We start from the raw sequence: 23,223 nt of genomic DNA, 5'->3' as shown, positions 1-23,223 counted from the left end.
GGGTTGATACTCTGTGCATGTTCCTCCTCCATTCGAATCGCACCTCATCACTAGATGTACCTGAGTAGAACCACACAAATCGTCAATCTTTTTATTCAAGAGTTCTACTTGGTTAGATAGTATAGTAACCGCGTCAAGGTTTAAAACACTGACTGCTTTCGTCGGCTTTGTTCTCATAACTTGCCACTGATAGTTATTCAGTGACATCTCCTCAATAAATTCGTAAGTTGCCTCATGTGTTTTATTATTGATAGTTCCTCCAGCGGCTGCATCAATCATCTATCGAGTCGAAGAATTCAGGCCATTATGAAATGTTTGAACCTGTAGCCAAAGCGGTAACCCATGATGAGGGCACCTTCTCAAAAGGTCCTTGTATCTCTCCCATGCATCGTAGAGTCTTTCTAAATCCATCTGCACAAAAGAAAAGATATCATTTCGTAATTTGGCTGTTTTAGCCGATGGAAAATAATTTAATAAAAATTTTTCAGTCATTTGTTCCCAAGTAGTGATTGACCTTCATGGTAACGAGTTCAACCATTGTTTAGCCTTATTCCTTAACGAAAAGGGAAACAACCGAAGACGTATGGCATCATCAGAAATGCCATTGATTTGAAATGTATTGCAAAATTCTAAGAAATTTGCTAAGTGAGCGTTGGTATCCTCGTCCTGCAAACCATCAAACTGAACAAACTGTTGTATCATTTGAATTGTGTTAGGTTTCAGTTCAAAATTGTTTGCAGCAATAGCAGGTCTAACTATACTTGACTCAGTTCCTATTAAATTAGGTTTAGCATAATCATACATAGTGCGCGAAGTAGGATTTTAATTAACAGCAATTGCAGGAGGTAGCGGATTTTCTTGGTTTTCAGCAATATCCTCGGTTGGGGTTTGAATATCATCCTCTTGCTCGTTCTCTGTGTATCTTAAGCTTTGCCTCATTTCTCTTTGGTTTCTTTTAACTGTGCAATCGATCTCACTGTCAAAAACTAATGGTCCTGACGGGTTTCTTCTAGTCATAAACTATAAAAAACCTACCAAAAGAAAATAAATGAAGAATTAGAAAATAAAATAAAAATTTTAATTGCAATAAAAGTAAAATGGCTAAAGTAATAAAATCGAGTGTTCCTAATATCTTAGTTCCCCGAAAATGGCTCCAAAAACTTGATACGTGATATTCGTGATAGGTTTTAAATATTTATAATGAATCGTTCTTGAAACTAACTATTATCACGATAAAGGCAAGTGTACCTATTGAACAGTAGTATAGTTTTAGCAAGACCAGATTGTTGAACCCAAAGCAACTAAGAGTACTAGTAATGACTGTCTTTTTATTATCTAGCCTAAAAATAATGGGGTTTGTTTTAACTAACTAATTAACTAAACTAAGAAATCACAGAAAATAGAATTGGGGAATTACTTTTTGGAAAAACGATTGATTCAAGACAATACCTAAGGAAAACCCACCTAGACTTCACTTGTTATTTGACTCTGAATCAAACGATTTATTCATTTGGCTTGATTCGTAGAAATCCCTGAGTTATATTATTATCCCTCTCGAGACTAACAAAACCCTAGGTTGAATAATTGAAATCCCTTTCTAATTAACTCCCTAGGGTTGCATTAACTCGATCTATGGATCCCCTTATTAGGTTTCACCCTAATTCGGCAGAATCTTGCACAATAAACTCCGCTTAATTATGAAAAATGTACTCTTAGACAAGGTTTATTCCTCCTCTGAATAAGAGCTTAACTTGAACCAATATCCTGGAATATCAAGACAAGAATTACAAACACATAATTAAGAACAAGCCAAATATTTATCATACAATTCAGATAATAATAACAAGATCTGTCTTAGGTTTCATTCCCCTTAGGTATTTAGGGGTTTTAGTTCATAACTAAAAAGGTAAACATCTCAGAAGAATAATGAATACAAAACATAAAGAAAAACCCAAAACTCCTAAAGGGAAATGGAGGGGAGATCTTCAGTCTTGATGATGAATTTGGCTTCTAAGATGGATCAATCGGCTTTCCTTGAGTAGTTCCCTACTTCCCTCTCTATGTGTCCTTTTCCTCCTCCTTTAGGGTGTATTTACAGGCTTTAAAATGCCTAAGAACCCTCAAAATTGGCCTTTTCCAAATTGGACTAAACTTGGGCTCGGCAGGGACACGCCCGTGTGTGATTACTTAAGGCCGTGGTCAAGCCTGTTAAATAAGCATGGGCGTGTGGTCCACCCGTGTAAGTCGTGCTTCGATTCTGTCAAATTGACACGGCCGTGTGGTCTGTCGTGTGAGAAGGTCCAGGCCGTGTTGATTTCCTATGTTGGCACATTTTCTTCGTTTTTGGCCCGTTTCTCGTTCCTTTCACTCTCCTATACTCACCTAAGTATAAAACATGAAATGAAGGCATTAGAAACATCGAATTCACCAATTTTAAGGAAAAATCATCCATAAAATGTGCTAAGCATGGGATAAAAATATGTATGAATTACGGTTTATCAATGAGGTTGAAAGAATAGTCTACCGAGTACCCTTGAAATTATCTTGATTTAAGCTATGAGGTCGAAAGATGAACAGATTAAGCTAACCAGTTAATTTAGTTGCATGTCGAAAGGTAATAATTAAGTTAATTGCTAGATAATTCAAAGAAATCTAAATCTAAAGTTAATTACGAACACAGAAGCGAGTCGATCTTCTAATTTCTTAATTGATTGATTTTATTGCTTCTGTTAGCTTGTATTTTTTGTCTTGGTATAAATTTTCATCATTTTTCTGTCATACTATAGTATTTAGATTATTACTATTTAGATCTACTTGTGTGAAAGTTCGTAATTTAGTTTAATCAAGTCTCTCTTGGTTACGATCCTCGAAATACTTCATGTGTTTCATTGTAAACACAAATCTAGGTTACAACTTGACTTGTATACTTGCAAACACCACTTATTTCTTATCTTTTAGTTACGATATTTACAACCATGATGCACACACATCGAGGTGGCAGCCAAGTTGTTCGCATCGTTGTCGATGAGGCTTTGGCATTAAGCTAAATTGTTAATTTTTGTATTTAAGTAGGCTAAGTAGGAAAGTCCAAAATTATTGTATTAAAATTATTACATTAGAGTAGGCTAACTTACTTTAATTTTCTTTTCTCTAATTTTAGTGTATGACTCAAAGTCAAGGCCCTCCAATTGAGCCAAACCCTAAACCAAATAAGATCCTACAACTTAACCGACGATAGCAGCAGATGTAAAATAATCCACCAGCCCTAGCAGATACGTCAAGAGAAAATCTACTATTTCATGATGCAGCAGAACAACAACCACCACCACTAGTACAAATAAAGCCTATTGTCCCACCAATGGCACAATAGGGAAGAACTCTGTAGGACTATGTGCTACCTACTTTAGATGTTGTGTGAGGCAACATCTATAGGCTGATAATAAATGCCAACAATTTTGAAATCAATTTGTCCATAACACAAATGATTCAAAGAAATCTACAATTTTAGGGAATCATGACTGCGGACCCAAATCAACTTTTAAAGTGTTTCTTACAAATTTGCGATACATTCAAATTTAATAGTGCCACTAGGAATCATGACTGCGGACCCAAATCAACTTTTAAAGTGTTTCTTACAAATTTGCGATACATTCAAATTTAATAGAGTCACTAGTGACACTATTCATCTTTTGTTGTTCCCCTTTTCTTTTTTTGATAATGCATTTACTTAGCTTGATTCACAGGCTCTAAGTTCAATCTCCTCATAAGACGAGCTTGTAGGACGAATTTTCAATAAAATTTGTCTAGTAAAAAAACCATCCAATTGAGGTGTGACATCAAAAATTTCAAGCAAATAGGGGGAGAGACTCTCTATGAGGCTTGGGAAAGATTTAATTTGATGTTGAGGAAGTGACCACATAATGGTTTTGCAAGAGTGGTTGCAAATAAAAATCTTCTACAATGGTTTAGATGTGAATTTAAGGTCCGGGCTAGATAGAGCATTCAAAGGGGCCTTTATGAACAACACATACAAGCAAGCCTATCAATTTATCGAGGACATGACTATGAACTCATACAAGTGAACCATTGAGTGATTCACGTACAACTCGAGGCCACTAATAATGAAAGTAGTGAAAAAAGAGGACAAGTATTATTAGATTTTAGACAAGCTAAACCATTTGGAGACGAATGCCACCAAACCATTTATGTATAAATCGGCTCGAATGAATAGGAATTACTCTGAGAGCCAACTTGAGGAGGTAAATTATTTTGGAAATAGGGGTGGAAATCTCTATTCCAACACATAAAATCTTGGTCGAAAAGACCATCATAGTCTTAAGTGAGAAAGTAATCAATGAGGTAGAAACTTCAGGAAAAATCGACATAATCCTCCTTATCAACCTCCACATATACAAATATCTCAAGAGCGACCTATGATTAATGACCACACTACATGTGGTCATAAGATGGACATTATAGAAAAGGGAGATGCAGAAAATAAGAATGGAAATTCGACAGGTGTAGACTGAGTGCACCCAAACAAACACCCAATTGGCTGACATCCAAGACCAATTGAGCCAAAATACAAGCTTGTTGCAAAGAAAGGTTGGTACGAGCATCCCTAGCAAGATAGAGAACAACACTTGAAGTGATAGAAAGGAGCATGTGAAAGCAATTGCACTCTGCTAGGAAAGGTTCTGGAAAACTCAAGTGTTCCCATCCAAAAGAGCAACAAAAGGGTGAAACAGAAGATACTATGGATGACATCGCTAATGATGAGAAGCTTGTAGAAACTGAAAAGGTAGATGAAATGATTGTTGAATCTAAAATAGAAGTGAGTGTTGACCATTGAGAAACTCGTGCCATTCCCATTAAGGTTGGAGGACAAACAAAAAAGGGACGAAGCTAAATTTGTAAATTTTTAAAATTTATTTAAATCTCTTAATGTTAATTTACCCGTAATTGAGCTTATTGAAAATATTCTGCTGAGTTTTACAAACAGTTCATAAAATATTTTGCTCATATATATAAATCATTGTATGTTCAGAAGGAAACACCTTTTATATTTGACCAGGACAGCATTAAAGCTTTCAAGGTAATAAAGGAGAAACACATCTCTGCCCCTATTATCATTGCTCTTGTTTGGTCAGAACCCTTTATTATAATATGTGTTGCTAGTGATTATGTTGTAAAAGCAATGTTGGGACAAAAAAAACATCTTTTGCACTATTCATTTTGCAAGTAAGAAATGTAACTTAGCACAGTTTAATTACACTATGATATAAAAAGAAATGTTTGCCATTGTATTTAGTTGTGAAAAATTTTGCCCTTATATAATAGCTACACTGACTACTCTACATTGAAATATGTTATAAAAAAAAAGAGACAAAAGCTAGACTAAGAAGGTGGGTGTTATTACTTCAAGAATTTTATTTGTGGATAATGGATAGGAAAGGAATAGAAAATCAAATTACAAATCACTTGTCCAGGATAGAAAATGAAATGGATGAGAAAAATTCTGAAGAAATCAAATTGTGAAAAATAAAATAGAATAAAATAAATAAAAATAAAGAACACATAAATTTTTCGTGGAAACCCTTTCGGGAAAAAAACCACGGGCAGAGGAGAAGAAAATTCACTATGTCGAAAAATTTTTACTCAAATACAAGAGGAATAGACTATGTCTATTTATAGGCTTGCAAAGCCATATTCTAGTAGGATTGAAACACCTTATCCTAATCAATATAAAATAGATGGAGTTTAATAAGGTTTAAAAACCTTATTCTAAAATAAAATAAAAGAAGTCTAGTTCTATATGGATTTTACTTTTATTTTATTTTCCATCGTATTTTATTTAAATAAGAATTTGGGTCACTTAATTCTAACAATCTCCACCTTGACACAAATTCTCAATGAACAAGTTCTCTATGTCTATTTATAGGCTTGCAAAGCCATATTCTAGTAGGATTGAAACACCTTATCCTAATCAATATAAAATAGATGGAGTTTAATAAGGTTTAAAACCTTATTCTAAAATAAAATAAAAGAAGTCTAGTTCTATATGGATTTTACTTTTATTTTATTTTCCATCGTATTTTATTTAAATAAGAATTTGGGTCACTTAATTCTAACAATCTCCACCTTGACACAAATTCTCAATGAACAAGTTCTTCATCGCGAACTTTCAATAAACAAGTTCTTCACCTCTTCCAAAAACCCCTTAAGGGTTTAACTTCAACATGAACACCAACCAAGTCTAAGCAATGCTCAAACTTGGTTATAGGAAGTGACTTAGTCATCATATCTGCAGGATTTTCATGAGTGCTAATTTTGCTCACAACAATATCACCACGAGCAATAATATCACGAACAAAATGATACCGAATATCAATGTGTTTTGTTCTCTCATAAAACATTTGATCTTTTGTAAGAAAGATGGCACTGACCGTCACAAAATATCGTGCTGATTTGAAGGTCTTCATTGAGTTCACTAAATAGTCCCTTCAACCAAATAGCTTCTTTACAAGCCTCAAGAATCGCCATGTACTCACCTTCAGTGGTAGACAAAGCGATCGTAGTTTGCAAAGTGGCTTTCCAACTAATTGCACAACCTCCGATTGTAAAGACGTAACTCGTGAGAGATCTTCTTCTATCAAGGTCTCCAGCAAAATCAGCATCAACATACCCTATAACTCCATCTTTAGTTCTTCCAAACTGTAAGCAAACATTAGTAGTGCCTCGTAAGTATCTTAAAATCCATCGAATCGCTTTCCAGTTGTTCTTTACCAGATTCGCCATGTATCTCGCTAACCTGACCGATCGCATATGATAACCGACATGAACAAACCATAGCATACATGAGAGATCCCATCGCACTAGAGTATGGAACATGTGACATGTACTCAATCTCATTATCCGATTGAGGAGATAAGGCCGATGAAAGTCCGAAATGGGTCGCTAAAGGAGTACTAACAGCTTAGCACTCGCATATTGAACCCGCAAAGAACTTTCTCAATGTACCCTTCCGACTTAGGTACAATTTACTTGCTTTTCTATCTCCGAGAATCTCCATACCAAGTATCTTCTTTGCTGGTCCTAAATCTTTCATCTCAAATTCTTCACTTAGTTGGGCTTTAACCTTTCTTATCTCTCTTTATCTTTTGTCGCTATCAACATGTCATCAACATAAAGAAGTAGATACACAAAAGAACCATCACTGCTTTTTCTTAAAGTAGACACAACTGTCAAAACTACTTCTTTTGAAATCATGAGAAGTCATAAAGGAATCAAACCTCTTGTACCCTTGTCTTGGTGACTGCTTTCAAACCGTAAAGGGACTTTTTCAGCAAGCAAACATAGTCCTCTTTTTCGAGACTATAAAACCCTCTCGGTTGTTGCATGTAAATATCTTCCTCAAGTTCTCCATGCAAAATGCGCTTTTACATCTAACGCTCAAGCTCCAAATCATGCATGGCCACAATACCAAGCAAAGCTCGAATCGAACTATGCTTAACAACCGAGAGAACACATCTGTGAAGTCCACTCGAATTTGATCAGTAACCCTTTGCAACAAGCCTTGCTTTATATCCGGTTCTTCAACTCCTGAGTCCTTCTTTCTTTTTAAACACCCATTTACAACTAATGCCTTTTTACCTTTAGGAAGTTTTACAAGATCCCATGTTCTGCTTTTTTGTGGAGTGATTCCATCTCCTCTTGCATAGCAAACATCCACTTTTTCGAGTCTTCACAACTAATCGCCTCGAATAATTAAATGGCTCTTGATTCGCATCTATATCTTCACCACATTTAAAGCATAAGCAACTAGATCAACCTCGGCATACTTCTTTGGAGGTTTAATTTCTCTTCTTGTCCTGCTTTTTGGCGATAGAGTATTGCGGTGAAGAAGCAACTCTATTCTCAATTTTTGTATTGGCTTGAGGAGTTGATTCAGATTAACTGATGCTCCACCGCTTTTGGTTTTCTTTATTGGAAGAGTCTTTAAGAGATAAGTTAGGTAGCATAGCGTTTCATCAAAAACAACATCTCTGCTAATCACAACTTTTCTATTTTCAGACACCATAACTTATAGCCTTTACACCACTTTATAACCAAGAAAACGATTTAATAGATCTCGGTTCCAATTTTCCATTATCAACATGAGCATACGCAGGACACCCAAAAATCTTTAAATCGTAATAATTAGCAGGATTACCGACCATACCTCTTGTGGAGTCTTTTCTCAATGGCAACGGATGGAGATCGGTTGATCAAAAACATGCAAGAGAGGTCGTCGCCCAAAATGACTTCGGTAAGTTGGCATTTGACAACATACATCGAACCTTCTCCATGATCGCTCTGTTCATTCGCTCGCAACGCCGCTTTTCTTTGTGGAGTATGACGAATCGTCAAGTGTCTCATGATCCTCTCGACTTGCACAATCTATTAAACTCATCGTAGCGTAACTCTAAGCCATTGTCTGCATGCGGAGGTATTTTATCTGCTTTTCCGTCTCTTTTTCAATCATAATTTTCCAAGACTTAAATGTGGAAAACACATCGCTTCGCTTCGTGAAGAACGCCCAAACTTTTTGGAAAAATCATCAATAAAGGTTAGCATATAATTAGCTCCACCTCTCGAAGGCACTCTGACGGCCCCCACGCATCGTAATGGATATACTCCAACGCTTCCTTCGTGTTATGGATTCCTCTAGTGAATCGAACTCTCTTTGCTTCCTAAAACACAAGGCTCACAGAAATTCGCTTTGCAAATTCCTTGCCCATTAAGAAGTCCTCTTTGCTTAATTCGCCATGCCATTCTCACTCATATGCCCTAGGCGATATGCCAAAGTTTAGTAATATCATCATCCGACAAGGAAGAGGAAGGACAATTGCATCACCAAGAATAAGAGAACCTCAGAAACATATAACTTGGCAATCTTTCTTTGCCCTTTCATCACAACAAGGACCCTTTGAAATCTTTAAACCCCACTTTCAATGTGTATCTGCACTTTTGAATCAAGAGTACTCAACGAAATTAAATTTCTTTTCAATTCGGAACATGCCGCACGTCACTAAGTGTTCGACAACTCCATCAAACATCTTAACTTTAATTGTTCCAACACCGCGATTTTACATGAAGCATTATTTCCCATCAAAACAACACCTTCAGACATCGTTTCATAAGTTGTAAACCAATCCCGATTGGGACTCATGTGGAAGGTGCACTGAATCAAGTATCCACTCCTCGCTTACTTTAGAATCATTGATGAAGCAACTAGAAGTTCACCATCGCCGTAGTCTTCTACAACATCGCCTTCACCGAATTTTTCGTTTGTTTTCCTTTTGATTCGCAGCCTCCCTTTTAATCTTATTTTGTAGCTTATAGCACTCAGATTTAATGTGCCCTTTCTTCTTGCGAAGTTGCAAGTTTTACCTCTGCTTGAAGATTTCGATCTACCCTTAGATTTACCACGAGGATTCCGTTCTCGTGTTCTACCACGATCATCATCAACATTCCGGTCTTGTCTCCCACGAACAATGAGACCCTCTCCCGAGAGTTGGGTTTAACCACAAGATGCTTCATCTTATCATACGAGGTTAAAGAATCATAAACCTCATCAACCGTGAGAGACTCATGGCTATATAAAATCGTGTCTCTAAAGGTTGAATAAGACGGGCAACGAACAAAGTAGAATCAACCCTAGATCTTCCTTATCATCTTGAACCTCCATGGCCTCCAAGGTTGAGAGAATTTCTTTAAACACTGTTAGTGTTCGTGTACGACGCACCTTCCTCCAAACGATGAGCATAAAGACGCCGCTTCATATGCAACTTGCTTGTTAGAGTTTTCGACATACATATTTGTTCTAGCCTCTTCCATAATGCAATGGCGTTTTCTCTTTCATCACATCCCGCAAAATTTCGTTGGACAAATGCAGATGTAATTGTGTTAATGCCTTTCGATCCTTACGTTTCTTCTCTTCATCTGTTAATGTCGAAGGCATCTTATCTATCCTAGCAGGCATCCTCTAGATCCATCTGCAAGAACCGCTTGCATCTTAATTTGCCACAACGCAAACTGTGTTGCGATCCAACAATGAATTTCATACTTCAAAGACGCCATTACCGTGATCGAGATGAATAACCCTAAGCTCGATACCAATTTGTGAAAAATAAAATAGAATAAAATAAATAAAATAAAGAACACATAAATTTTTCGTGGAAACCCTTTCGGAAAAAAACCACAGGCAGAGGAGAAGAAAATTCACTATGTCGAAAAAATTTTACTCAAATACAAGAGGAATAGACTATGTCTATTTATAGGCTTGCAAAGCCATATTCTAGTAGGATTGAAACACCTTATCCTAATCAATATAAAATAGATGGAGTTTAATAAGGTTTAAAACCTTATTCTAAAATAAAATAAAAGAAGTCTAGTTCTATATGGATTTTACTTTTATTTTATTTTCCATCGTATTTTATTTAAATAAGAATTTGGGTCACTTAATTCTAACACAAATAAACCTTCATTTATGAGCAGTTATTCTGGGTAGACATACATCAAGCCGAGTATAGGGATAATAAGACACTCTGGTATGCAGATTATGTGAATTACATTGCCAAAGAGGTTTTTCTAATAAAGGCATTGTGGCAGTAAAAGAAGAGAATCATGCATGAGTCATGATATTATATTTGGGAAGATCTGTATGTATTTAGCTAATGAGCAGATCAATTAGTATGACGATGCATGGCTGAAAAAGAAATAAATGATATCTTATAAGGCTGTCATACCTCACCAAGTGGTGGACACTTCGGAGGAAAAAGAACTACTTAGAAGATACTGTAATCAAGATTTTACTAATCAACTATAAAGAGAGATGCTTATGAATTTGTGCAGGGATGCGATAGATGTCAAAAGACAGGAAGTGTATCCAAAAAAGATGACATGTAGCCAATAGGGATCTTTGGAGTAAAGGTATTTGATGTTTGGTGGATTGATTTTACGGTACTCTGCCCAAGTTCTTTTGGAAATCAGTATATTTTGTTAGTTGTTGGCTACGTTTCTAAATGGGTAAAAGCGGTAACCTTACCTACAAATGACACTAAATCAATAGTTAAATTCTTAAGGAAAAATATCTTCACTAAATCTGGAACATCCTAAGCTTTGGTCAGTGATGAAAGATCTCACTTCTACAGTAAGTAGTTTCAAGTAGCTTTAGCCAAATATAGTATCAGACATTGTATGACCACAGCATACCATCCATAGGCTAATGGCCAGGTAGAGGTGTCAAACTGTGAGATTAAGCAAATTCTAGAAAATACAATCAACCTAAAGAGGAAAGATTGGGTAGCAAGATTAGATGATACATTCTGGGTTTACATAACAACTAGGGGTGTTCATTCGGTTAACCGACCCGAAATATCATTAACCGAATTAACCGACCTTTCAAAATTTTTAACCGTTAACCGAACCGAAATTTTTTCAAAAAAATTGACCGAACTGAAATTTTTCTATTAATTTGGTCGGTTAACCGAATTAACCGAAAATTATATATTTTTATTTGTGGTTAAAAATTAACCGAATTGAACGAGTTAACCGAATTAACCGAATTAACCGGATTAACCGGATTAACCGGATTAACCGAATTAACCGAATTAACTGAATTAATCGAATTAACCGAATTAACCGAATACCCGAATTGAATCACTACATAATTAAAAACATTACATAAGTCTTTGAATCACTACATAATTAAAAATATTACATAAGTCTATGAATCACTACATAATTAAAAACATTACAAGTCTTTGAATCACTACATAATTAAAAACATTACATAAGTCTTGAAATTAACACATAATTGAAATGTAAGTCTTTAATATTTTCCATTTGTATCCATGTCTTCTCTCCAAAAGTTCTCCTTTTGCATTAAATCTACAACTAAAAAAACATGTACAACAATTTAGCATATAATAGAAATATATGCATTTAAAAAAAATCAAATAATATAAACAAACGAATAGATTATAAGTTAACAAAAATAAGATAGTAAGCATACCCTTCAACTCACGAAAGCTCATGAATTTAGGGTAGGCTCTGATGCATTCCAAGAAAAGTCTAAACATTGAATCAAATAAATAAGTAGGAGTGATATGGTAAAAAAATTGAAACTATTAAAATAAAATAATAAATATACCATTTTCAATCTTGTCAAGCTCTTGGATTTGTTCTTCAATCTTTTTGATGTCTTCTTGTGATGATGATTTTCGAATCCAATCTTGAGTACACACAAGAGCTTGTACAATTTTAGGAGTTAAAGAACTCCTATATTGATCAAGCACACGTCCCCTATGCTAAATGCGACTCAAGCAACAGAGAAACCGATATAGCTAACACATCTCGGCCATTTTTGAAAGAGTGGGAAATCTAGGGCTATTCACTTTCCACCACAATAAAATATCAAAATCTTCAACAAATTCCTCATTAGCCTCAGCTAGATATTTATCCAACTCAGATGTTTTATCCTCACCACAAATTTCCAACTCACGCTTTTTATACAAAGCTTGCATTCGCCTTTTCATTTTTTGTTGTGGTTCACTGAGAGAAACGTGTGTTGACACACTCGATTGGCTACAAGTACTATGAAGTGAAGGCTTATACTCATCAAACAATTCATACAAAGATTCCTTCAATTTTTGCATCATTTCAGAAGCTTTTTCAGAACTAGACATTTCACTAAGTGTAAATTTAAGATACTTTAGTTTTTGTCTAGGATCTAAAACACAAGCAACAAACATAAGCAAATTCATCTTATCAATATCACCCCCAATACTTATCATACTTCTCTTTCATCTTGATAGCCATAACATTTAAATCAACATTACTATTTAACTGAGCATCTCGTAAAAGAATATCAATTTCAAAAAGCTCATCAAAAAAATTATTGGATGTGACATATGAAGTGCCAAATATACGCAAAGTGACTTCATAAAAGTGTTCCAAGAAATCCCTCAAGTCTCTAACATTAGTCCAATCATCCACACTAGGCCAACCCTCTCCCTTTCAAGTTCAAATTTAAAGTTTGTATCTTGCTCCTCAAATCTCTCAAAAGCTCTCTCAAAGTTTCGAAAAGTGTCTAACATTAAGTAAGTCAAGTTCCACCTAGTACAAACATCAAGACACAACATCTTCTTGCACTCTATCTTTTCCACCGCAACACACTCCTTAAACTTTTGTAATCTAGTGGAGATTGTCTCACATATCTAACAACCCCCTAACACATTCAATGATTTATTCATTTCCTTTAAGCCTTCAACAACAATCAAATTCACAATGTGTGCCATGCATCTCATATGAAGATATTTACCATTTTGAACTAAACCCCTCGAGGGTTAAATTTTTTCTCAAATAACCAATAGCAACATCATTTGAACTTGCATTATCAACAAAGAATAAAGAAACAACTTATCAATTCCCCAATTCAACAAGCATTTCTCAATCACCATCCCAATGGACTCACCCTTATGACTAGAAATTGGACAAAAGTTTAAAATCTTTTTATTCAATTTCCAATCGTTATCAATAAAGTGAGCAGTGATACACAAATAATTAACTCTTTGCAAAGAAGTCCATGTGTCAGTAGTTAAGCAAACTCTAGAACAAGAACTTCTCAAAAGTTGTTTTATCTTGACCTTTTCATCTAAATACAATTGATAAGCATCCCTAGTCATAGTAGTTCATGAAGGAATATGAAACCTAAGACATGCCACAAACATAAATTTCTTAAAGCCTTCACTTTCAACAAACTTGAAAGGTAATTCATCAATCACAATCATTTGTGTTAAACCTTTCCTACATGCTTCTTGATCAAATCTCCAAGTTGAAAGATGCCCTTCCCCCCCCCCCTTCAACTCCCTTTCTAGGTAAAACTAGTTGTCCTTGACTAGGGTCAACAACATTGCTAGGATTTTTCTTACATGAACCAATATGATATTTCAATGACCCTGTACCATTTTTTTCACATCACAACAAAATTCCTTTTGACAATAATTACATTTAGCCTTACTTGCACCTTCATTATTAATAATCTTAGTGAAGTGAGACCAAACTTCTGACCTTTGAGGAGTGGCTTTTCTTTTCCCAGTAGTCACATTTGCTTGGCTTGAAGCTCCAACTCCTGAATTTTCAGAATCTATTGAAGTAGGAGGTGTAACACTACCCTCAATAGATGTTGGTTCGATGGACATTCAACAAGAAAAAATTATATAATAAATTAAAATACATTTATAATATTAAAATACATATTTATAATATTAAACAATTTTCATAAAATACGAGGATAAACAAAAGTAAATAGAATACTTGTTAAATAAAATTTATAATAAAAAATAAATAAAATATTGGTACAATTAATGAACCAATTTTCATGCGTAGTTGAAAAGAAGTTGGATGTGAAGATTAATGAACCAATTTTAATAAATGATTTCTTTTCAATTAATGAACCAATTTTCACATTACAATTAATAAAGAGTAATGAACCAATTATACAACAGTAGCAAAAAGCCAAAAAGAGGAAATGAGAAATGGACAGCAAGTTAAATCGGGTTGGTTTAGAATTATTAAGAAACAAAGGAAAGTAAGGCTAAAATTAAAATGTTCTTCTTTTATTTTCGTTTTCCTTCATCAAGTTCATCTCTTACCTATTGCTTTCTTTGGACCAATGACCAAAGACCTTGTCCTTAGCTTCACGAGATACACCAATGGTTGCAAAGAAGTCGTAGCTCCAACCTCCAGCAGACTATGATACTTTTGAAGGATTTGGCCTTTTGGGAGATTTTGAAGGTTTTGAGAGATTTCAAAATTTTATTAGGGATTTCAAACTTGAAAAGTTGGGGTTTCTTTTTTTTCTATCATCTGTAGGGGTGTTTTAGTTTTAGTAGATTTTTACTTTTAGATTTTTATTTTTATTTATTAAATTATTTGTATTGGGTTGGGTTAATTAAATTAGGTAATTGGGTTGGGTTTAAATATATTAGATTGGGTTTTATGTTGGGTTGGGTTTGGGTAAATATTAAATAGTAGACTAATTATAAATTATAATTTTATATATTATTTTTTTGGTTAACCGAAAAAATTCAATTAACCGACCTCTTTCGAACCGAATTAACCGTTAACCGAAAATTTAAAAATTTATTAACCGACCCCCGACCGAAAAAATTCGGTTAACCGACCGATTAACCGAATTCGGTCGGTTAACCAAATTTTTTCGGTTTTAACCGAATTGTGCACACCCCTAATAACAACATACAAAACTCCTTTAGGCATGTCCCCTTATAAATTGGTTTACAGAAAAATTGACATCTACCAATTGAGCTGAAAAGGAAAGCATACTGAGCTATAAAATAATTGAATTTGGACCCCTAATTGGCCAAGAAAGAAAGGTTATTTCAATTGTAGGAACTAGAGGAATTATGCTTTCTAGCCTACAAAAATGCCAAACTATATATGAGGAGAGAAGCAAGCACCAACATGATGTTAGGATAAAAAAACAAGAGTTCTCACCAGGACAAAAGGTAATCTTGTTTAATTTAAGATTGAAATTATTCCCTGGCAAACTAAAATCAAGATGGACAGGCCCATATACTATAAACCAAGTGACACCTCATGGGGCAATTGAACTGATGAGAAATAGAAGGCAAAATTTTGTCGTCAAAGAACAAAGAGTCAAACATTGTTTTGGCGGGATGGCGAAAGAAGTGATTGAAACAAAAATGTTACAATGCAAAGTTTTATGGAGTCAATCCAAAAGAGGATAAATTCTGGAAAAGGAATGGGAGATAGACAAAGAAAGTAAAATAAACTGGGGTCTAGTAGCAATGATCACACAAGACAGAAATTGCTCTACATGTCGCGACACTAAATGAAATTCAACCCAAGTAAAATGTTTTCAATGTTGTGACAACAAATGGGGATGTCGTGACAGCCTAACTTAACCTACAGCTCGAATTTACTAACTTAAGACGTGTTTATAATAGTGTTTTAATAGACTTAGGACTAATTAATTATTAAGCCTTTATAAATAACATCCCTAACTCAATCTCAATTCTCATTCTAATTATTATCTTTCTTTAGGCCATAAAATCTTTTCTCTTTTTCTCCAAATTTGTAAAAAAAAAAAAAAATCGATAGACTTTCGATTAGGTTAACAACGGAAAAAGGAGACAACACAACAGATTCAGGTTTGAAGTATTAATTTTTTGTGTGAGATCACGAATACATCTATTGAATTCCACGTAAAAGACACAGACAAATACCTACAACGGTTGCAACCCGTGACATTTTTCCAAGAACAAGGGTTTAACCCTCTAATGTGGAATTGTAAAGAAGTGTGGGAAATTGCAATTGAACGTGAATGAACTACCTTTTGCTTACCACCTGAAAAAACTTGCAATAATACCTATTGTGCAAGAACTTTACCTCCCATTAAAAGAAAGAGAAGCGATAATACCATATTGTGATATGCGAACATACATCAAAGTTAGATGGGTGAACGTTTTGGTAATAGAAAGAAGTATTTGCCATTTTTATGATGCTTCATATTATTATTTTGATTATATTTTCAAAATTTATCTCAAATAATTCAAAAAGGTAGCATAGAAGAGGTTTTGAGATTTTTAAATGAAGGAAAACAAGAATGGGCATACCAACCAAGAAAAAAGATACCAGCAACATTCAATCAAGCACTAATGACTCCAAGGGAAAAAATCTAGATGAAGTTCGTATGTTCAAGAATCTGGCCTATAGCAGATATATCCAATATCAGCTCGATACAGGCTATTCTGGTATATGCGATATTACAAAAAAAAATAGATATAAATCAATACATGGATTTATCAAAGTATGATTGAGTGTGTACGAGAGTAATCAAAAGGAACATTCTTCCCACATCGAATAATGCAATTATGTAAAATGGTAGGAGTACCAATGGATCAACTAGATAAGGAGACGAATCCTTAAAAGAAATTATTAGGAGATGACCTATATAGACAATTTGTATTACTTCATAAAGGCAAAAGGAAGAGAGGAGAAAATGAAGACTATAAAAGGGAAATGAATGAGGAAGTTCTTTTTAACCTTTTTTTATACTTTTTGTTTGTTCTTTTCTTCTTTATCTTAAAACTTCACATAAAAGAAGCACAATATTTACGAGCTCACAACGAACAAGGAAGGGAGAACCCACCGTAGAGTACAACAATGTCCCGATCAATCGGGTAACTTCTTTCCTTATTTATTTTTACTACACATTGAGGACAATGTGTTATCTAAAGTGTAGGAGTAACTCGTTTTAATTTTTTATGCTTTTCTTTTAATTTTTATTGTCAATTGTGTGCTTAAACTTGTAGAAATACAAGTGACAGGTTAAGAGCCTGTATATAGGTTAATCGTGTTTATTGTAAATTTGGCTTGATAGTGAATGATATCATTTTTTATTATTAGACTACTAAGTTTTATATATTACATTGTAAATAGGCATTGGGTAATTGAATATTCCAAATGATATAGAGAATAAAGGGAAACAAGCATGCCAATATGTATGATAAACTGTTGAATTTGTGATTGTTTAATTGATTAAATTTGTGAATAATGGAATACCTAGGGATGACCTAAGGCATTATTTGGTATAATCCCAGAGCCAAAAAGTTAACCCTATTTATCAATCCTTAGTACCTATTTTGAGCTAAAAAAAACTTCTTGATGAACATTCATACAAAACCCAAGCCAAAACATTAATTTGTACTTACCCTATTTCTTTGATCCTGAATTGCATGAATAATATACGTCTGACCATACATATTGAGGGTTAAGTAGATACATCACGGTGAATTTTGTAAAAATAGAGTGAAATCTAACGAATCAGTGTGATATATTGATTATAGGTTAGCCAATATGTGCAACAAAAGAAAAAAATCACAAAAGCAAGAAAAACGAGTAGAAAAAGTACTTGAAAAGTAAAAGCATTTATGAGTGAGATGTATTGAAAAAGAAAAAAAGTGAAAAAGTCACAAAAGTAGAAAAACTCATTCAGTAAGTGCATCAAAACTCATGAGTTAGTCGTAGTAGTTGTATTGTGCTATGACTTCCTATGTGGAGAAATAAGGAAGGTGAGAGAAGGAGAAATAAGGCGGTGAGTGGGAAAGGATTACAAAGGGGGAAGAATAGGGAGCAAAACGATATGCCAAACTATTTTCGTGCTTGAAACCAATTTGATGCTTCCTGTTCTTAAATCTCATACTTGTCCTAAGCCTCATACCATTACAAGCCGAAAAGTCCTATGTGACCTAGGTAAACTTATTCATGAATTGACATCACATTAAGTAATTGCATTAATGTTTGTTTGTATTATGCTAAGATAATCAAATTACCTATACAATTTATTGATGGATGCATATATTTCAAAACCTTAATGCCCATATACGTTGTAATATACTAAACTTAGGGCATGTTAGGGCATGTTTGGTTGGGTATAATGGCATAGCCATTACAACCCAATTTTGTGGGCCCAATAGAAACCATAGTTTGGTTCAATGAAATGCCTATTATGGGTTTATTCCATTACAACCCAATTTTTTGTTTAAGCATGGAAATGGGGCATTCCTATTCCATTTCCTTTTCACTAAATAGCCACAAAATACAGGTCTCCTTTCCATTTTACCCTCTCATTTTCTCACGAAAAAAAAGTTCTCATTCAGTCCAATCTCAATCCTGACCTCCCTTGCTTCCTTCGTCTCCGGCCAGTAGCAGTCATCCCTCAGGTAAACCTTTCGATTTGTTTATTCCTTTTGATTATTCCTTTCGATTTCCTCTCTGCCTCTTTTAGTAACCCTAACAAGACTGTTCAAATTCTTGAAAATGGAAATGGCAAATCAGTGTTTTGCCAAAAAGGTTATCTCTATTCCATCTAAATCTCTAATCTTCCAAAACTTCCCTAGATTTGCAGATGATTCGTCTGCCTATACTTATCTCTTCTCCCAATTTGATTTTTTTCTAATTTTTTTTCGTGTCTGTCTATTTGTCTTTCCATTTCTTTCCTCTCTTTTTAATCCATGGAATTAAGTAACATCTAATCACAACTAGTTTGTTCTTCTTCTTTTTCCCACATCTTATACTTCTAAACAAAGCTCCTTTCCCTTGCATGCTATTGCCAACTTTCTTCAAAATATTTCGTCTCTTAAATGTTTTCTCTTCACTCCACAGGTTTTAAAAACCTTACCCTTTTCTTTATTTTCTTCCATAACTTCATATCTATTGTTTTTCTCATGTTTAATTTGATTGTATTGCACTATGTTCAATTTTTATATAAAAAAAGGTAGTTTAGTAACAATGGAAATATAAATATATATATGAAACCGTGAATAAACTTTTTCCTTTTTTTTTTTTTTCCTTTTTGCAGGTTTATAGGGGTGTTAAGGTCATCTTCTCAGCTGTGTAACTTTTCTTCTAAAGGTAACTGAAATTCCATTGGAAAGCTTCAATTTGAATGTCGGTACTCAAATATTATTATTTGGGTATATTCTATGTTTGGTTAAATCACGTTTTGGTTTTTGAGTAGTTTTTTTATTCAGGTAATCATCTAAATGTGATTGTATAAGAGTGCTTTGTCATTGGATTTTTATTAGATTAATAAATGTTTGAATTCTATAATGATATTTAATTGAAACAAGTCAGTTGTACTATAAAGCATGGTGCTTAATGTAGTGTCATCTTTTATCCAACAATAAAAAATCATAAATTCTTGCCATCTAAAAGATGGAGTTCTTTGGTTACTTTTTCTTGAATTGGATTCATTTGAGTTAAAAAGTGAAATCTAATACTTTTTTTTAATAAATGAAATCTAATACTTTCTTGTGTTCGATTTTTTTTAATAAATGAAATCTAATACTTTCTTGTGTTCGATTATTTCTTTGTTTGTGTCCTATTGAAGATAGAAAGAAATACAAGTTAGATTTAAGTGCTTCGTGCAATGAGAATATGTCCAAAAAATGTTTAATTAGCTCATTTTTGTTGAATATAAGTATTCATCAAAAAAAGAGAAGGTGCATTAATGAAATTTACTTCAGTCTTTATGTACAAGAGTGCTGGTACTTTTTATGTACAAGAGTAACATTATATTACTTGGTATCTTGTTTGCTTTGCTTGATTTGCCTTAGGGGAGGGTTAAAGAATTGGAATTAGTAGCCTTTGATTTGTTGGCCAACCATGAATTTGACACTACTAACATGATATATTTATTTTCTATTTTTCTGATATACTTGCCATCATATCTAGAGTTTGAGCATGAATATAAGGACTTTCATTTTACTTAGTTTGATATTCCTGTGCTATATCGTATGCCATCTTCAAATGGGACCTTACATACTACATATAATCTTTGAAGCTAAGCCAATTTTTTTGTATTCATTCTAATATGTTTTTTCAATGTTTTCTTTTTTATATATTCAAAACATCACTAGTCCTTGTCCATTTTTTTAATACAGTGTTGTTATATGTTTCTTCTTTCATTAAAAATTTGCAACTCTTTCTTTTTTTTCTTTTCAATTCAAATGCTACTATCTTTGATGGGTTATAATAACATTTAAGAATAATGATTATTATACATTCTTCTTATAGCTTCTCTATGGTGTTTATCCTTGTTGACTTTTCTAGTTTAATACCTATATTTGAACTTAAACACCCCATCAATTTTTTTCTAATTTTTTTTATTTTTGTATTTTTCTCGGTTTAATTCTTTTCTAATTTTTTCTCGGTTCAATAAAATTATTGACTTTTAATTGGTTATATTATGGATTGATAGCATCAATACACTGACACAATTATGGGTTGACCTTTAATTTTTTTCTAATTTTTCCTAGAAGTAATTTTATTGGTTATATTATGGATTGATAGTATCAATACACTGTTGCAATTATGGATTAACTTTTAATTTTTTCTCGGTTTAATAGAAGTATTTTAATTGGTTATATTATGGATTAACTTTTAATTTTTTCTCGGTTTAGTAGAAGTATTTTAATTGGTTACATTATTGATTGACTTTTATTTTTTTCTCGATTTAGATAACATGAACAAATTAATAATATTATACATTGTTGCAATTATTGGCTTTTTACTGGTTATATTATGGATTGACAGTATCAATAAAATTTAATTTTTTTACTTCAAATATTAATATGTCTCTTATTTTTCATTTTTTAAAATTTTTTATTCATTTTAAAGGAATATGTGTCACCTTTTAAAATTGCTTGTTCAGTAAAATATTTTTCTTATATTATTATTTAATAGCCTAGGAAAGAATTTTTGCTTATTTAAAATATAAATGAATTACGTCGATGAATGCCTCTGAAACCTTTTATATAATAAAATATTAAACTTTACTTAGTTTTCTATGTGATGAAAAAATATATCATTCATTCTCTTTACAAAATCACCATAATTAAAATAAAAGTAAAATATAAATGTGGAGATTTAAATTTTGGTTTCTCAAACATAACGTTCTAATATAATTATTATAATCAATTATGCAAAATTTAAATAGTTAAAATGATGGAAAACCTTATTATTTGTTTTGGTGTTTATATTGATGTATAATATTAAATTTACTTCTTAATTTTTACACATTTATTCAATTTAACATTTACGATCTTTTATTGGAAGCAAAGTAAATTTTGGAACCAATAAAGCAAAAAGGTAAAAAAAAAAGATCTTACAACATATTTAAAAAATCAATTAAACCCTTTTCAATTTAAAAAATCATAAAAATTATAAAAAATCTAAAATTGGGTAAGATATTTTCTGCCTTTTGATTTCCCTTAAACACATTGTTGATTAAAGTATGATTAAATTATATTAAGAATGTTATTAAATTATATATTATTTTATTAAATTATATTTAAAATTATTATGTTAAAATATGATTAAGTTGTTTATTATTATTTTTATTAAAATATATTTAACAATAATTTTATTAAAATTTAATAACAATAATCATCTACGTACAAAAATTCTTGTAAGGGTTCTTTGATTATTTAAGTCTTTTTTTATACTATCACAACATCTATTTTATTCAATCAAACACAAGAATGTTATTATAGCTCTATTCCATTCTATTCAACTAAGCAATTGAATTACTGATTATAGTTTTATTCCATTACAACTCTATTCAATTATAGCCCTATTCTATTACAGTGAACCAAATGTATCTTTAGGTATTTGATATTGAAAGTGGTAAGTTGTTTATATATCATGTCAGGATCATGTGTAAATATGAAAACGCCTAGTTATGTACTCCAAACTCAATCTTGGTGCCATACTTGCCCAATGATCATCATTTACTTTTCTATTTTTGTTTTGCGTTGCTTGAGGACAAGTAACGACTTAAGTGTAGAGGAGTTTGATATGTCGTAATTCGATTTAGCATATTAAACTAGTTTTCATGCTTGAGGAGCTTGAATACAAGCATTTTTATCATGTATTAGTTAAGTTTTCATATTTTAGTTTAAATTTAATAAAAAGTGTATTTTGAGTCTTTTATATAAGGCCTAAAAGTGAGCTAACGTACTTAGTAAGTGTGCAGGAAACCATTCAAAGGCGTAGGAACTCAAAGTTGGTTATTGTGTTACAACATGAGGAGTTTAATGTCGCAACATAGGGAGTAGAATGTTAAAATTGCTATATCTGTAACACTCCTAACCCGTATCCGTCGTCGAAACAGGGTTACAGAGTGTTACAAGTTAGCGGTACATACAGAACATTTACAGATTAATCAAAACATTACTATTCACTTTCTGAGATCATATATGTATATAACGACCTTTATTTGGGCCCTCGAACCCCAACATCATCATTAAAATCAAGTCGGAACTTAACTGATTTCTCATAAAATTTTTCGCTTAATTTTTTTTTTTTAAATTTTACTTGTGAACAGTACCTACACACTCGTGTGATTAGGCCGTGTGGATTCCACATGCCCGTGTGGCTTGGGACACGCCTGTGTCCCTTGTTCGTGGAGCTTTCTGTTTATGACATCATCATCAATTTAGGGGCACACGGTCACATCGCACGTCCGTGTCCTAAAGTCGTGTTCCATATACGGATGAGACGCACGGCCATGTCTCTGCCTGTGTGGTCAATATCTAAGCTATTTTCCAAGCCTTGGTCAACCTTAATCTC

The 23,223-nt window shown here is 33.2% G+C and overlaps 1 long non-coding RNA gene and 1 other non-coding gene across 2 annotated transcripts; both read left to right on the top strand.

Moving 5' to 3' along the window:
- Nucleotides 1–337: 337 nt before the first annotated feature.
- Nucleotides 338–444, top strand: LOC128291093 (small nucleolar RNA R71). Its single transcript, XR_008280869.1, has one exon. It is a non-coding gene; the product is annotated as a small nucleolar RNA R71 (small nucleolar RNA).
- Nucleotides 445–18,615: 18,171 nt separating this feature from the next.
- LOC108475667 (uncharacterized) lies at nucleotides 18,616–22,935 on the top strand. The gene is made up of 3 exons (XR_001870003.2): nucleotides 18,616–18,812; nucleotides 19,451–19,503; nucleotides 22,628–22,935. It is a non-coding gene; the product is annotated as an uncharacterized LOC108475667 (long non-coding RNA).
- The last annotated feature ends 288 nt before the right edge of the window (nucleotides 22,936–23,223 follow it).

The sequence above is a fragment of the Gossypium arboreum genome, chromosome 3, assembly GCF_025698485.1.
Source record: "Gossypium arboreum isolate Shixiya-1 chromosome 3, ASM2569848v2, whole genome shotgun sequence".
Classification (NCBI taxonomy): domain Eukaryota; kingdom Viridiplantae; phylum Streptophyta; class Magnoliopsida; order Malvales; family Malvaceae; genus Gossypium; species Gossypium arboreum.
The sequence above is the reverse complement of the archived record's forward strand: the minus strand, read 5'-3'. Positions and strand labels throughout refer to the sequence as shown.